The sequence below is a fragment of the Neovison vison genome, chromosome 7 (genome assembly GCF_020171115.1).
Source record: "Neovison vison isolate M4711 chromosome 7, ASM_NN_V1, whole genome shotgun sequence".
Lineage (NCBI taxonomy): Eukaryota > Metazoa > Chordata > Mammalia > Carnivora > Mustelidae > Neogale > Neogale vison.
Window position 1 is genome coordinate 136556870 of NC_058097.1, and position 17432 is coordinate 136574301.

The 17432-nt window shown below is 37.4% G+C and overlaps 1 pseudogene; it reads left to right on the forward strand.

The window, feature by feature from the left end:
* The first annotated feature begins 12894 nt into the window (after window positions 1-12894).
* LOC122913482 lies at window positions 12895-16165 on the forward strand (annotated as a pseudogene).
* The last annotated feature ends 1267 nt before the right edge of the window (window positions 16166-17432 follow it).

A 17432-nucleotide genomic window follows, 5' to 3' on the forward strand; every position in this document is an offset into this window, starting at 1 on the left:
AGAATATACACGATATAGTCCTAAGGAGGAGAATGGATCAGGAAGGCAGAAGGAAAGACTGCAAGGTGCAAGAGGAAACATTTGGGTTTGAAAATATATTTATTATATTGATTTTAGAGATGGTTTCAAGTCAGGTGGAAAAACCTGTCAAATTTTGCAGTTTGAACATATATTTAGTAAAATATATAATATGTCAATACACCTCAATAAAATTGTTAAGAAAAAAAGAGAAGTACAACTAATATACTTCACAGAGGAGAAATGAATTTCTTAATTCCTCTCGACTGTGAGAAGTAAGCCAAGGTGTTATGGGAACACAGAAAGAGGGCAGGAGGCCAAACTTTGGAAAGTCAAGACATCTTCCTAGAGAAATCATACCTATGATCATCTTTAAACATTCGTAGGAAAAGCTCGATGAAAAGGAAAAGAAGGACATGAAGTTTTCCTCTACGGAGACTCTTGCATAAGCAGAAACCCAAAGGTAAAGGAGAGAATGATTCAATTTAGGAACTTGAGATAGAGTAAATGATTCTTAAATACGATAATGTAGAGGCAAGGGGATATATGTGAGTACAAGGATCTGTGATAGCATTATGTTGACCTTGAGGAATTGTAATACACTGAGGCATTCCCTGCTTCAATAAGGTTAAATCACTTTCCTCACTTTTCAGTTGTGAACATTTTGAAGCATTCCGCATTTTTCCATGATGGCAATCCTACAAGGTAAATTTTCTTATAAAACAGACTTTTCAAAGAGCTCCAGTTTATTTTTTTTTTAATGTTATGGATAAGAAAGAGCTCAGCATCTTAATTAAGGCAATGTTGTTCTGATTAACATGAATCCATAAGGTGAGATCCTCATTATCTGCCTACATATTATCAAATTCAAACTTCCCAAACATTTCCTTTAGCTGAGTCAATATGGATTTTTGGGTTACCATTAAAAACCATACAAGCTGCAACTCCTTTGAGTCAAAAAAAAAATTATTTATCCAGCAAATTGCTATGCGACAGACACAATGCTAGGCACTAAAGAAATATAAAGAAGAAAAACAAAGTCCTTACAATTTGGGAAAAAGCAGACTGTGCCTAATTAGGAGTAAGTATGTGCGTCTAATTTTCCCTTTATTAACCACAAAAGTCAGTGTGCTCTGCTGAACACCAATTTAATGGAATTAGAAATTTGTCTGAAGTCTGAAATTTTCATGGAGTTACCTATTTAGTCACCAAGGGAGTGTTCACCCATATTAAGAGAAAGTGGAATGTGACTTGAATTTTGCATCCCGATGACACTGTTAAGTACAAAACCCTTTCTGTGAGGTCAAGATTAGAAAGACTAGGGGCACAGAACAATTTTTCTTACAAGAGCAAGCTCTAGGCGTGTAGGTCTGCTTGATAACAAGGCTTTGATCTTTCTCATTTTGTTAATCTGTAAATCCAATCACATTTGCAGTTGAGCACACAAATCTCATTCCCACTCCTGAGCATGGCATCCCATTGAACTGCTATATCTAGGCAGAAACCTTCCCTAAGAGAATTCATGTTAAGTCTCATGACTTGGATTTATTGTTATAAAATGCAATTTAGTCTTAAAGGGAGACAGGGAGAATATGGTAACTACTGTAAGTGTCGTGTATGATTTAGATTGACTGAATCAGTGAACCACACTCCATTTTCTAACACAGCATAATTATTATATATATTTGTGTGCACACATGTTATTAAAATTTCCACCGGAAAACAAGTGTTAGCAAATTTAACCCACTGTATTGGATTTATAAAGCCTTATAGAATTATAGCAGAAGAGAAACACAGCATTTATAATGGAAAACAGATACATGTCATCGAACTGGATTTTCAATTAGTCATTAAGAAAAAGGAATTATTCAAGGAATGACATTGAGACAACTTACTAGCTATAAAAAAGGTCATTACTTCAGTCCTTATATAAAAATCTATTGTCTGTGAATAAAAATTTAGATGCTGAAAATTTGAAAAGTGTCATATTGGATATTTAGCAGTGTCAAAAATTGCCTGTAGGATAATTTTTAAATAATAGTGAAGTAGAGAAGAAAGGACATGGAAAAATGGATATCATAGTGGAAATTATTGAAAATATTGTCTATATAAAAATCTTAAACCTCTGAGGAGAAGAAAATGTCAAAAAGTCAAATAAAACAACAAAGGGGACAAAAAAATTAAAAGTCTTTCTTTAAAAAGTCAGTAATAGGGGTGCCTGGGTGGCTCAGTGGGTTAAAACCTCTGCCTTCAGCTCAGGTCATGATCCCAGGGTCCTGGGATCGAGCGCCGCATCGGGCTCTCTGTTCAGCAGGGAGCCTGCTTCCCCCTCTCTGCCTGCTGCTCTGCCTACTTGTGATCTCTGTCTGTCAAATAAATAAATAAAATCTTTGAAAAAAAAAGTCAATTAATGTTTGCATTATATGTCAAAGGACCAATTTCTTGATTCTACCTAAAAAATCTTGTAAATCAATAAGTAAAAGACAAACCAACTTAAAAAAAAGGAAAGGAGCCAAGTTTATGAATAGGCAGTTGAGGGTGCCTGGGTAGCTCAGTTCCTTTAGCATCTCCCTTCAGCTCAGGTCTTGAGCTCAGGGACCTGGGACTGAGTCCCCTGTGGGGCTCCCTGGTCAACAGGGAGCCTGCTTCTTCCTCTCTCACACTCTGCTCCTCCCCCTTGCTCATGTGCTTGCTCTCTCTTTCAAATAAATAAATAAATAAAATCTTTAAAATATAAGAATAGGCAACTTCGATAGAAATACAAATAACTCATAAACAAGTGAAATTTTCTACTTTCGTCATAGTAAAAGAAATACAAATTAAAATACTAAGATTCCAAGTTTCATATATCCAATGAGAAAGACTCCAGAGTTTGGTAATACACAGTGTTGGGGATGATGTAGAGAAATAAGCACTATTTGCAGAGGTGTAAATTGAGAAGTTTGTTGGAAGAAAACACCTATATTGACTAAAATATAAAACTGTACATAACTAATCTAACAATCTTAGTTTTTGAATTTACCTAGTCATGTTCCCACATGCAGAAAGATATATGTAAAAAATGATTATTAGAGCTATATTTTAAAAAGAAAAAAATCTGAAAATAACATTCTATAAATAGGAAGTGTTTACAGAAATTGTGTTACCTTTATGAAAAGCAATACGATGCATCTACTAAAGAATGAGCTATATTTACTACTGGGTATTTACCCCAAAGATACAGATGTAGTGAAAAGATGGGCCATCTGTACCCCAATGGTTTTTTTTTAATTGATTTATTTATTTTCAGAAAAACAGTATTCATTATTTTTTCACCACACTCAGTGTTCCATGCAATCCATGCCCTCTATAATACCCACCACCTGGTACCCCAACCTCCCACCCCCCTGCGACTTCAAACCCCTCAGATTGATTTTCAGAGTCCATAGTCTCTCATGATTCACCTCCCCTTCCAATTTACCCCAACTCCCTTCTCCTCTCTAACACCCCTTGTCCTCCATGATATTTGTTATGCTCCACAAATAAGTGAAACCATATGATAATTGACTCTCTCTGCTTGACTTATTTCACTCAGCATAATCTCTTCGAGTCCCATCCATGTTGCTACAAAAGTTGGGTACTCATTATATATTTTATATAATATATATTAATATATTATATATTTTATATAGTATATATTATATAAAAATAACATTATATAACGTAACATTTATTGTACATACAATACAAAGAATCTGAGTAGTATAAAAAGTTACACAATAAGAAGGGTCTGCCTGCCATCTCAGAGCTCTCATACTTCTGAGAGTATAAATATATATTATATATGGTTTCATTTATAACAAATACCTCTGAAAGGCCAAGCAGAAAACAATTACCAGGGATCTGAGAAGTCAATGGAGATTTCAGAGTTTGAGTTCCAACCACCCAGAGTAATAAGACCTTGTTGGATACCTCAGATAATTAGCACTTTAGAAAGTCCACATCTCAAGATTAGAGCTCTTTTAGCTGAACCCTAGCAAAACTTAACAGACACGTCTCAAAATGGTCAAGCTAATAACAGCCTGAAAATGAAAAACTTAACTCTCTTTAAACAAGCCAAAATATGGCTTCTACAACATCTAGAATTGAATGAAACATGAGACATGGAAAGAAACAGAAAAACGTGACTCATAATCAGGAGAAAAATCAATTATATAAGGAGATACAGAAATGACAAAATTATTGGAATTAGCTGACCAAGACATAAAGCAGCTACTAGGTTGCTGGGGGGAGGGGGGTTGGGAGAAGGGGGGTAGGGTTATGGACATTGGGGAGGGTATGTGCTTTTGGGTAAATTGGAAGGGGAGATGAACCATGAGAGACTATGGACTCTGAAAAACAATCTGAGGGGTTTGAAGTGGCGGGGGGGGGGGTGGGAGGTTGGGGTACCAGGTGGTGGGTATTATAGAGGGCACAGCTTGCATGGAGCACTGGGTGTGGTGGAAAAATAATGAATACTGTTTTTCTGAAAATAAATAAATTGGGAAAAAATATCTTTACATAGAAAAAAAAATAAAGCAGCTACTATAAATATACTCAAGGACTTGAAGAAACACAGATCATAAGGAGGGAACAGATAAAGGATTTGATTTAAAAAATGGAAACTAAAAAAATACAAAATTTTTGATTGAAAATATAACATCTGACAAAATTCATTGGATAGCTTATCAGTAAATTATAAACTGCAGAAAAAAATTTATCAGTGAAACTGAAGTCAGGAAAATAGAAATTGTTCAAAGTGAGATAGGGAGGGAAAAAAAAAGAGAATCTCAGTGATGGAAAGAAATAATGGTTGACTTTTTTCAGTTTCCATGAAAAACAACTCATAGTTCCAAGGTCCAACAAGCCCCAAGCAATATAACAAAGAAAATCCCACCAATATACATCATAATCAAAATGTTACAAACTAACAAAAAAAGCCTTTAAAGTAACAACCAAGATGAAAGGAAATAATAAATATGACAGCAAAAACCCATAAAAGAAAACAGAGAAAATTAACACAGCCAAAGTTGGTTCTTTGAAAACAAATGAAATAAACGCTTAGAGAAATTAAGAAAGAAAAGATAAAGTATATTACCAATATAAGAAATTGACAAAAGCACATCACTCTTTATAGTACAGACTTTAAAAGGAATGTAACAGAATTCAGAAAAACTTAATGCCACTAAATTTGAAAACTTCAATGAAATGGATAAAAGTTCTTGAAAAACATAGCCTATCATGTGCACCTGGGTGGCTCAGTTGGTTAAGCCTCTGCCTTCAGCTCAGGTCATGATCTGAGGGTCCTGTAACTGAGGCCCAGGTCAGGGTCCTTGCCCAGTGGGGAGCCCCTGCTTCTCCCTCTTCCTCTGCTCCAACCCATCACTCATGCTCTCTCTCTGTGTCTCAAATACACAATTAAGTTCTTAAAAAATAACCTATCTATGGAAAGAGCCCAGACACCTGTCTACAGATGAATGGATAAAGAAGATGCGGTGTAGCTATACTATGGAATATTATGCAGCCATCAAAAATGAATCTCGCCAATTGCAATGATATGGATGGAACTACAGGGTATTATGCTAAACAAAATAAATCAGGGAAAGAAAATTGTCATGTGATCTCACTGATATGTGGAATTTGAGCAACAAGACAGAGGATCATATGGGAAGAGAGGAAAAAATGAAAAAAGATAAAACCGAGAGGGAGATAGATCATAAGAGACTCTTAATCTCAGGAGACAGACTAAGGAGCAGAGGGGGGTGGAGGAATGGGGTGGCTGGGTGATGGACGCTGGGGAGGGTGTGTGTTGTGGTGACTGCTGTGTATTATGTAAGACTAATGAATCACAGAACAGTACCCCCGAAATAAATACATTATTTGTTAATAATAATAAAATAACAACCTATCAAATTTTACCCCAAAAGGAAGAAAACCTGAATCATCTTTATGTAATAAGGAAATTAAATTTATAGGTATACATAAATTTCCCACAAAGAAAGTTATAGGCACAGATGTATTCTCTGGTAAATTCTAAGAAACAATTAAGGAAAAGGGTAATCTTACACAAAATACTTCAAAAAGAGGCTTCATTGTCTGATATCAAAATCAGATAAAAATTTATAGTCAAAAACCTATTAAAGACCAATATCCTCAAGAATATAGGTTTAACAATCCATTGCGAAATATGAATAAATCAAATGCAGATACATATAAAAAGATAATACATCAAGAACAACTTAAATTTTTCCCAGGATTGCAAGTTTGATTTACATTAAAAAATAGTGATATAATTCAACCTATCAGAATAAAAGGGAAAAAATCATATAGCCATTTCCAAATAAAAATAAAATATATAAAAATTAAAAATTTAAAAGGCAAAATTCCATATTCATTTATGAAAAAACTCTCAGTACACTGAAGTAAAACTAAGTTTTTTTTTAACTATTTTATTTTTTTCAGGTAAACTAAGTTTTCTAAAGCTTAGGAAGAACATCTGTAAAAAAAAATAAAAGGCACAGTTAGCATCATTCTTTTTTTTTTTAAGGACTTACTTAAATTCCAGTTAGTTAACACACAACATAATACTAGTTTCAGATGTGCAACATAGTGATTCAACATGTCTATATTACACCTGTTGCTGGTCACAAGTGCACTCCTTAATCCTCACCTATTTAACCCATCTCTCTACCCACCTCCCTTCTGGTAACCATCAGTTCATTCTCTATAGTTAAGAGTCTGTTTCTTGGTTGGCCTCTTTTCTCCCTTTGCTTGATTGTTTTGTTTCTTAAATTCCACATATGAATGGAATCGTATGGTATTTGTCTTTTTCCTTCTGACTTATTTAACTTAGTATTATACTCTCTAGCTCTATATAAGTTACGGCAAATGGCAAGATTTCATTCTTTTTTTTGCCTGAGTAATATTCTACTATATACATTATACCACTTCTTTTTTATCCATTCGTTACTGGATGGACACTTGGGCTGTTTCCATAATTTGGCTATTGCAGATAATGTTGCTATGAACATCAAGGTGCATGTATCCCTTTGAATTAGTATTTTTGTATTCTTTGGAGTTAGCATCATACTTTCTTTTTTAAAAGATTTTATTTATTTATTTATTTATTTATTTGACAGAGAGAATGAGAGAGTACAAGCAGGGGAACAGCAGAGGGAGAGGTAGAAGCAGGCTCCCCACCAAGCAGGGAGCCCAAGGCAGGGCTGGATCCCAGGAACTTGAGATCATGACCTGAGCCGAAGGCAGATGCTTAACCAACTGAACCACCCAGGTGCTCTTGGAATCAGCCTCATTCTTAATGATGAAAGAGTGAATGCTTTGTTATTAAGACTAGGAATAAAGCAAGGATGTCTGTTCTCGCCATGTTTATCCAACATGGTATTAGAGATTCTAATACAATTAGTCAAGAAAAAGAAATAAGGCAGAATATTTGAAAAGATGAGTAAAACTGTCTTTATTCACAGATGACATCTTATTTATGTAGAATATCCTAAGGGAGCTATGAAAAAAGTCCCAATCAGAACTAGTAAATTATAATTATTAAATTGTATTTAAATTAAAGTATGTTTAGAATGACAACATAAATTACAATTAATTATTAAGTGTATTTAGAATTACTAAAGTATAATTTGGAAGGTCATAGAATGTAAAATTAATAAAAATGTGTGTATATGTGCAGAGATGATTAAATATATAGTGATCTCTGCACATATACACACATTTTTATTAATTTTACATTCTATGATTAAATATATAGTGATAGCGGGGCTCCGTAGCTCAGGGGTTAGAGCACTGGTCTCGTAAATATATAGTGATAACCAATTACATTATTTTTCTATCTTCTCCCATGGCCCAGCCTTTGCCCTTTCCTTTGTTGATGGCTTTGTTGAGCTCTCTCTTCCTTTGCATAAGATTTTTCACATGCCTCGAGGTAAAAAAGGAAAAATCAGCAAAACACAGTAACATATCCAATGTAGTAAGTGATTCTAGAAACTATAATTCTACAATATTAATATAGTTTTAGTCAAACCATGAGTCAGAGGACTTTCATGCTTAGTTATGATTATTAATACTCCAAAATCCTTTTTATAATACAATGGTACTTTTAAGATTCTTAGAGTGAGTGTAGTTCAGGTAATTACCTTATTCTGGAATGATTTACTGTTTAAGTTGAATATATGGAAACTGTTCCTGCCTTAGAGTCCCTGATCTTATGTGCCTATTTATTAACTCCGTTGCAAGTCAGCATATCTGTTGTTCTGCTGGAGTGCAGGGGAATGAATGCTTTAGCGGCTTTGGAAAATATGCTTGAGGCTGATGTTTATAGAGCTGTTGTTGATAAAATTTTAGTGAGGCTAGTGAAAGGATAAAGGTCTTTAGGGAAAAGATTTTACTTTCCTTATTGGATGTTGAGCTCCAATTCTCCAAAACAATCTGGAAAAGGAAATGAGAGCCTCGTGAATTTTTGTGGAGTCTGGGAACAAAATAGGCTTGACATTTTCAGCATTTAATTGAGACCATATTATGTGCCAGGACTGTGCAAAGTTCAGAAAAACATAGATCAGTAAGATAAAAACTCTGCTCTGAATTATCTTGTCTAAACTGGTTTTCAGTCTTTTGTACACATGAGCCACTCGGGAAGTTTAATAAATATTTATGAAGGGACACACTTTAGGCTAATTTAAGATTTTTAGAGTAAGTGCAGTTCAGGTAATTACAGTATTTGGGGATATTTACTGTTTAAGTTGAGTATGTGGAAACTGTTTCTCTCTTAGAATCCCTGGTCTTATGTGTCTATATACTAACTTCATTCCAAATCAGCCTGTCTGTTGTTGGGAGTAAAGATCAAACATGTGTAATTTTAAAAGCATTTCTGTTAATTCTCATGTGTGGACAGGATTTACTGAGGGTGAAGGTACAAGCAAGCTAGAGGAAGCCAAAGTTATTTAGCTAGCAAATGTCATTTTCCAAACTTTTGCAAGACCCCCTCCCACTTGTGCCTTCCAAGAAAGCTGGGATTTAGTTGATGTTGGATATAGGGAAAATATCCTGCTTAAATTTTGAGGATTCAAAGAAGTCAGTTCAAAATGAAATGAGAGTTCTAGAGAGTACAACAGAAAGGATTTGGATGGGAATCAATAAAGGATGGATGGGTATTTGGGCAAAATGCGTGAGAGAAGATGAAAGGATGAGAAATGAGAAAATACCAGAAGTTCTTCCCCAAATGCACCACCATCCCCCATCCCCCCCCACACCGTTTTCCTCCTCTTCTTTTTTCACCCTTAGTAACAGAGAGTCTGAAAACATAGGAGAGATTAAAATTAGATGAATATTGGGAACAGTGAATTCTAGCTGATTTATCAGACAGAAGGTAACATTTAGAACAAGAAAACTTGCTGATAAAGATAAATATTCAAGAAGAGAATAATACCACCTCTAGGCACTTGCTGAAATGTTATTTGTTGATGTTTTCTGAGCGAGCTTACTGTATTATGTCCTGTCAAGACAGTAAGTGCTCTTACAATTTTGTTTTCTATCCAGACGGTGTGGGGAGTCTCGGAGAACCTGTGTACTCCTTGGCAGCTCATGGCTGTCCACTTTTACACCATGACAGGCGTAGCTGAGGACAAGGATAAGCTTTGGGACTTTTGCATATGCTGTTTTTTTCCTCTAGAGGTTCTAGTTTACGCCCATCTTCTGGCCCTTTCCCCCCAGGTAAGTCCGTTCTTTCATAACTCCTCTCGATCTTCCTGGCTTCGGGTGGACTAATCCTAACACACCTGACCAGGTCTATTATTTTGTTACCTGATGTCAGTCTCCTATATACCTCCTCCTTTTATCTCAGTTGCCATTGTCATTTGACTTCTATTTTTTTAATAATTGTTTTTATTTTTTTATAAACATATAATGTATTATTAGCCCCAGGGGTACCGGTCTGTGAATCGCCAGGTTTACACACTTCACAGCACTCACCATAGCACATACCCTCCCCAATGTCCATCACCCCACCACCCTTTCCTGAACCCCCGACTTCTATTTTTAAGGTAGTTCTTTATTATTACAAGTCTTTCTTTATAGACAACAGCTTCATGGCATAGGGACCATGTCTCTTTTGCTTACCATATCTTTACATTTAGCTCACTGTCTCTACAAGGGCTCAGTAAGTATTTGCAAAATGAATAGAGGGTGACCATTGGGAAGAAGGGAAGGAGGTGAAAGAGAGAGACAAACCTGTTGCAGTGATGGGCCAACTGAGATTTTGCCAGAGAAAAGAAAGTTTTGTTTTGGCATTGTTTTCAAATAATCACTCTTTACAAGAGGGAAGCCTAAACAAATCATGCAACTAACATCATGACCTTTGGCAAATATATCCTATATAAACGTTTTTTTTTTTTTTTTTTTTCACTGCACAAGGTTGCGGTGGAGAGGTTATACTCTGGCGTTCTGGTGTATCAAGAAAGAGGCTCTAATGGAACTCACAGGGGAATCCACGTGCCCTGGATGAGTCAGTCCTCTCTGCCATTAAGACATTGGGATAGGGAAGACTGGTGGTGCCCCTTTCCTGATGCTAGTTGTCCTAAAACTTTCCTTCCAACCAAAGTATATAGCGATGAAGATACAGGAATTTTTCTTGATACAGTAGTAGTGGGAAGCATGTGCATAGTGTTATATAGTTCATACAAAATTTTACAGCTGCTCTCTTTCTTAAATTATTCCAAAGCTCTTCAAATAGCCATTAATAAGAAATGGAAACAGGCTTAGGGAAGTTATTTTTGCCAAAGTTATTCAGCTAGCAAATGTCATTTTCCAAACTTTTGCAAGACCCCCTCCCACCTGTGCCTTTCATCTGCATTTAAAAGGCACTCCTTATACACTATGGAGTATTATGCCTCCATCAGAAAGGATGAATACCCAAACTTTTGTAGCAACATGGATGGGACTGGAAGAGATTATGCTGAGTGAAATAAGTCAAGCAGAGAGAGTCAATTATCATATGGTTTCACTTATTTGTGGAGCATAACAGATAACAAGGAGGACATAGGGAGATGGAGAGGAGAAGGGAGTTGGGGGAAATTGGAAGGGGAGATGAACCATTAGAGACTATGGACTCTGAAAATCAATCTGAGGGTTTTGAAAGGGAGGGGGAGTGGAAGGTTGGGGGAGCCAGGTGGTGGGCATTATGGAGGGCACGTATGGCATGGAGCACTGGGTGTGGTGCATAAACAATGAATTCTGTTACGCTGAAAAGAAATTAATAAAAACACAAAAATAAAAATAAAAAATAAAAGGTACTCCTTTCCAATTCATAAGAGTGCTAGAAACTCATAGCATCTTATAGGTAGAAAGAATCTTAGGGGCCACCCCTCCATCTCTGGTGACCCTGTACAGTAATCCCTGACACTGTGTTCAGGAGTATCCATCCTGCTTTATTTGAAAATCCCAGCAATAGGCACTTTATTCTTTCCTCGGGCTGTCCATTCATTATTGATAGATCTAATTATTATTGCCTCCATCCAAATGTCTAGTACCAGTGAATGTGCACTGATAACCCAATTCCTGTCTAAGTGTTAGTGACAGTGCCATCATTCCTGAGAGTATTTTCATTAAAACAACAACAACAACAATAACAACAACAAAAAAAAACTTCCAGAACACAAAATACTTTAACATAGCAATAAATATAGAAGCGTAGTAGCAGGCATCAGTAGACCAATAAGGGTTATATTAGGGTCGTACTGCCCTCTGGAGCCTCGCAGTCCTTAGTTCATAAGGAACTCCTAGTCTGTCTTATGACCTCATCCCCAGCACCTTCTCCTGCCACCCTATCTTAGTTACACACTCATCATGATGGAAAGTACCTATTAAGGTACTTAATAGGTAAATACCTATTAAGGTAAGGGCCACTTAAGAACCTAGAAATGTACCTAGGAACTAGTGAAAAACTAGCATTTCCCATCCTACTAAATAGTTAGAAAATGGGCAGCACAGTAAAAAAAAAAAAAAAAAAAAAGAACTGCTGAAAAATTGCATGGTAGTGTACTCATCGATTAAGTCCTTCAACAAATGTTTATTAAGCACCTAATTAGTGCCACAAGTTAAATATGGTGTTGAGGATATAATGATGAGCAAAACCAGTCATGCCTCTGTGGTTGTAGAGTACACAGTCTAGAAGGGAGACCAGACACTCATTTTAAAAATTATAAGCAAATGTGAAATTATACCTGAGATTTGTAGTCTCAAAAAGTGATTTTTGCATGTTGAGAAGATTCCAGGAAAGTGAAATTCAGGGAAAGTAGAAGAAATCCGAGGATTTGATTTGTCTGATATATGAAGAAGACTAGAAGCATATTATGAAAAAAGTGGAGGGCAGGGGTATGGAAAAGTTTTTCCTTCCATAAAGGTAGCAGCATGTTCAATGGCCTCATATTGGTTGGAACATGGCACATTTGGGAAATGAAAGAGTAGTGCATTTGAAGAACAGAAATTGGTATGGCCTGATGAGGCCTTTTCTTGGTGAAATTCAGATGATCATTTCATCTTGACCCAATTTTTACTGTCTCTATTGAGTTGGTAGTTCTCGGAGGTTATTCATCTATCCAGTTGAATACCTGGGATCTCTCTCTCATTCTCTCTCCCTCTCTCACCTCTGGGAACCATAACATAGGTCCATGGACAAAAAATAAGAATCATTCAATCCTGAGAGAAAAAAAATAGCTCTCCGCCCGACCACCGCTGCACCGCCATCATGGACATGAGCCCATCAAGTTGGCCAGGGTCACCAAAGTTCTGGGCAGGACCAGCTCGCAGGGACAGTGCACACAGGTGCATGTGGAGTTCATGGACAACACGAGCCACTCCATCATCTGCAACGTGAAAGGCCCCGTGCGCGAGAGCGACGTGCTCACCCTATTGGAGTCAGAGCGAGAAGCTCGGAGGTTACGCTGAACTTGGAGTTGGGTCCTGGATATCTGAGTCGGCCGCTTGCTCCCAGGGATGATCTGCATATATTAATAAATCATTTGTCTGGCTCTGAAAAAAAAAACAAACCTGGAACTATTTCTAGTTCCAGTCCTTATAGATTCATGGTGGCTGCCTGTAATCACATTATGATAGGAATTCTGAGTCATGTCTTTTTTTTTTTTTTTTAAAGATTTTATTTATTTATTTGACAGACAGAGATCACAAGTAGGCAGAGAGGCGGGCAGAGAGAGAGAGAGAAGCAGGCTCCCTGCTGAGCAGAGAGCCCAATGCGGGACTCGATCCCATGACCCTGAGATCATGACCTGAGCCAAAGGCAGCGGCTTAACCCACTGAGCCACCCAGGCGCCCCTGAGTCATGTCTTTATCAAGTCCCATTTCCTCCTCCTGTGCTCAATCGCTAACTCAGTTCTAATGTTTGGCTACTCTACTTTCCTCCTTTGTCTTGGGAACCAAGAAAGGCTATGTCCTATTCATGCTAGAAAGTACTTTGAGATACACTTTCCTCTTGTGCATTAACAGTGGAAGTGTCCATTAATGGCATTTACCCTGGCAGGTGGTTCTGCCTTGAGTGAATTCTAGAGCTATTTCTTCTTTTTCAGCTCTTAAAAACAATTTCATATGGACTGGTGCTTTGCAGATCCATGCACAATTTAGGCAAATTCATACATTTGCTTTAGAAATTTGAAAGGAAACCCTTCCATTTATCAACATCTCTGCTTCTTTTCAGTTTCATTAAAGGAGAACAACAACAAACCTACAGAATAAATAAAAAACACCTATCTTGACACTATTCAATATTAACTTCAAGACCTTCAGGTTTTTAAGTTCTGGGAAATTGGGCCACAGAACTTCTTTTCACATATCGCATGCTACCCAAGAAAATGAAATATTTAGAAGCTAGAGATTGCTGGAAGCATGAAAAATACCAGTGTTTGCAAAAACTTATAATAGTAAAATATTTACAGTCTTCCCAAGTGGAATATTAATAAAAGTATCAGCAGTTAGAGCTTTGGGGTCAGATCTGAGTCATATTGGCTGTTCCATGATTTGTGACATATGGGAGAAATTACCAAGAATGATGCCAATTTTTATTTATGGTTTATGTTAGTCTTTGGGCAAGTTTGAAGAAGTATTTTAAATGAATACTGGCATATGTTCATTCTATTTACTTTAAAGGCATTGAACTTCCCAACTGATGAAAAAATATACCCTTCTAAGCTATAGAGTAACTCAGATTTCTGTACTTAAAAGGCAAAAGGAAGATCAGTAAGATTGGCTACAAATAAAAGATATATATGGAGTGTTTCCACAAGCATGTAAACTATTAATGAATCTCTAGTGCCTGATGCAGAGTAAGATAAAAGCCAACCTGGATGCAAAGCAGAGGAATATGCTAGTTCTGTTGAGTGACTAACATGTGCCTATTTGCTGCATATTTTGTACATATTAGGCTCTTTAATATTCACAAAGAAACTTCATACAGCCAATGCCAGCCTGGATTACAAAGGAGGAAATTGAAGGCCAATAGGATAAATCACTTGCAAAACATACATATTGGAGATTTGAACTGATGTCTGTCTGACTTAGAGATGCTTTCTCTGCTTTCTACAGCCTAGAAGTATTGATTGAAAGGACAACTAATTCTCTGTACTTTTTCTGTTCCCTAGCTCAACACCCATAGGAGACTTTGCTTTGGAAATTTTTCAGCAACCATTTTTGAGATTATTGGAGACTTGGAGGGTCCAGCTCTTCTGTCATAACTCTCAGCAGAGAGCAATATGTTTGATGTAATGTGTCTGCACCCAATTTGAAATAGTTTTCTTTCTTCTAGATGTGTTGACCCAGATTCCAACAAACACTCTCTCCTGATTTCAAATCAGATATTACCTACTCATAATGTATCACTTTTGGTAGACATCTTGTGGTCTAGAGTATGAGAGACTCTTAAAAGAGTGTCTGGAGGAGGATTTAATGGCCCCTTCGCATGGTCTCCTTTTAAATGTCTGGGTGGAAATGGAAGGTCATAGAGCTTGTGACTCAGTAGTGGTCACATAGCTGGTGAGTGGCTGAACCAGGATTTTAATTCAGGTCTTTCTGACTTTAATCTCTTATTCCTTTTTGCCAATTCCTAATAGTAGGATTCACTCTTATACTTTCTTGTATTTTCCTAAGTATTTGGTATAGGCTTGATTACATGCCATCTATCTAAATAAATAACATTTTGGAGGGGTGCCTGGAAGGTTCAGTTGGTTGGGCATCTGACTTCAGCTCAGGTCATGATCTTGGGGTCCTGGGGTTGAGCCCCACCTCAGGCTCCCTGCTCAGCACAGAGTCTGCTTGTACCTCTCCCTCTGCCCCTTCCCCTCTCCCCCCTAAATAAATAAATAAAATCTTTTTAAAAATAAAGTAAAATAGCTCCAGTCATTGAGCCACAGCCAAGGACTCCAGATCCTCCTCCTTGAGCTCCTTTACTTCCCAACAAATCTATCCCCTCCCTCCCTCTCCCACTACTGTCTTCTGTAGGCCGTTTCCATGGAGGAAAAGGAATCCTATCATATTTCCGTTATCCAGAATCTCCACTCTTTTTTTTTTTAAGATTTTATTTATTTATTTGACAGAGAGAGATCACAAGTAGGCAGAGAGGCAGGCAGAGAGAGGGGAGGAAGCAGGCTCCCTGCTGAGCAGAGAGCCCGATGCAAGGCTCTATCCCAGGACCCTGAGACCTGAGCTGAAGGCAGAGGCTTAACCCACTGAGCCAACCCAGGCACCCCACAGAATCTCTACTCTTTTGACGCTTTTGTTGATGCAAGGCAAGGTGATTGTCTGCTTCCTCCTGCCGCTGATGATTATATCCATATAAGAATTCAACAGAGAAATGGCAGGAAGACCCTTACCATTGTCCAGGGGACTGCTCAGTTATGATAAAAAGAAACCATTAAGGGTGTTTAAGAACAAATTTGCCTGCCAGTGACACTGTAATTGACCCTCCAGAATATGGAGAAGTAATTCAGCTACAGGATGACCAGTGCAAGAACATATGCCAGTTCCTCATAGAGACTGGAGTGGCTAAGGACGACCAGCTGAAGGCTCATGGGTTTTAAGTGGTTTTGGCTCACTGAAGCTTAAGTGAGGATCTCCCTGCAATCAGTAGAATTTTCCTTCTGTCCTTATCACAAGCTTAAAAACCTTACAGCTTGTATAATGTAACCATCTGAGGTCTGCTTTTAAGTTGGACTAGTGTAACTCCTTTATGCAACAAACTGAAAAGAGCCTTAAAAAATAAAAATAAAATAAATAACATTTTAAAAAAAGCTTTCTGAATTATTAACTGACTTTCAAAATAGTAAGCAGGCTTAAATCATTTAGAAGGAATAGGGGAAGAAAATAGCAAGTACAAAGGCCCAAATAGGTATGAGGGAATAGCGTGCACAAGAAATGTTCCTTTTGAAGACTTCATTTGTACCTTAATTTACAGCATTCATCATACTGTGCTATACATTTATAACAATAAGTATGAGTCTATTTTCTCAACTAGGTTGTCAGCATGTTCTGTGTTTCATTTCTGCATAATCCAAGTGGCCAGGACGAAGTAGACTTTCTCACTGTGCTTACTGCATGGGTTGGAATTATAGATGTATGCCAAAGCAGGGCAGTGAACACTACCCTGTCCTGAAGCTGGGCGGTACTGTAGGCATATGAGTTTTTGAGTTAAGGAGATTCTCCATTATCTAGATGTGTGCCTTAGTTGCTCAACTGTGAAATGGAGCTAATAATACTTTGCTTGCTGAGTGGTTGAGAGAACTCAGAGAGAAATGAAAAACTTAGCTAGGTTGTCCATCATAAACTTGAATGAAACAAATTTCAGGGGTCCCTATCATGCCCTTTTCTTGTTCCTCAAAGCAAAGGCTTGAGGAGTCTGGCTCTCACTGAGCCAAATTGTCCTCTCTCAGCATCCCATGCAGGGACTGCAAGCCTGCATTCCCTATAATTATTTTTCATCTCCCAATTGGCTACTACATTTGACTCCAAGAATAGAGCCATTTTGAAATGTTTCTCCCCTACCCCATCATCTGTGCTCTGTTTGACTCTTATCTAATACGGACAGGGATGTTTCATGCCTTCAACTTAGCTGCTACTCTCTTAAGTCAAACAGGCTGCTTTCTTTCCGGGTCCCCACTAGAGCAATTCACCCCCAATTCATACCTGAGGGTGCCTTTATTGTTCTCTTTAAATAAACTCATTCTGTTCTCCAAGCAGCCATTTCTTTTGAACTCTATCAACCCCACAAAATGAGACTAGAGGCTGCTGGCAAGACAGTACATTTCTTTTGCAGAAATTGAAATAACTTTATACATTGGTAACTGGTGGCTGCTCCAAGAGACTCATTTGTAATC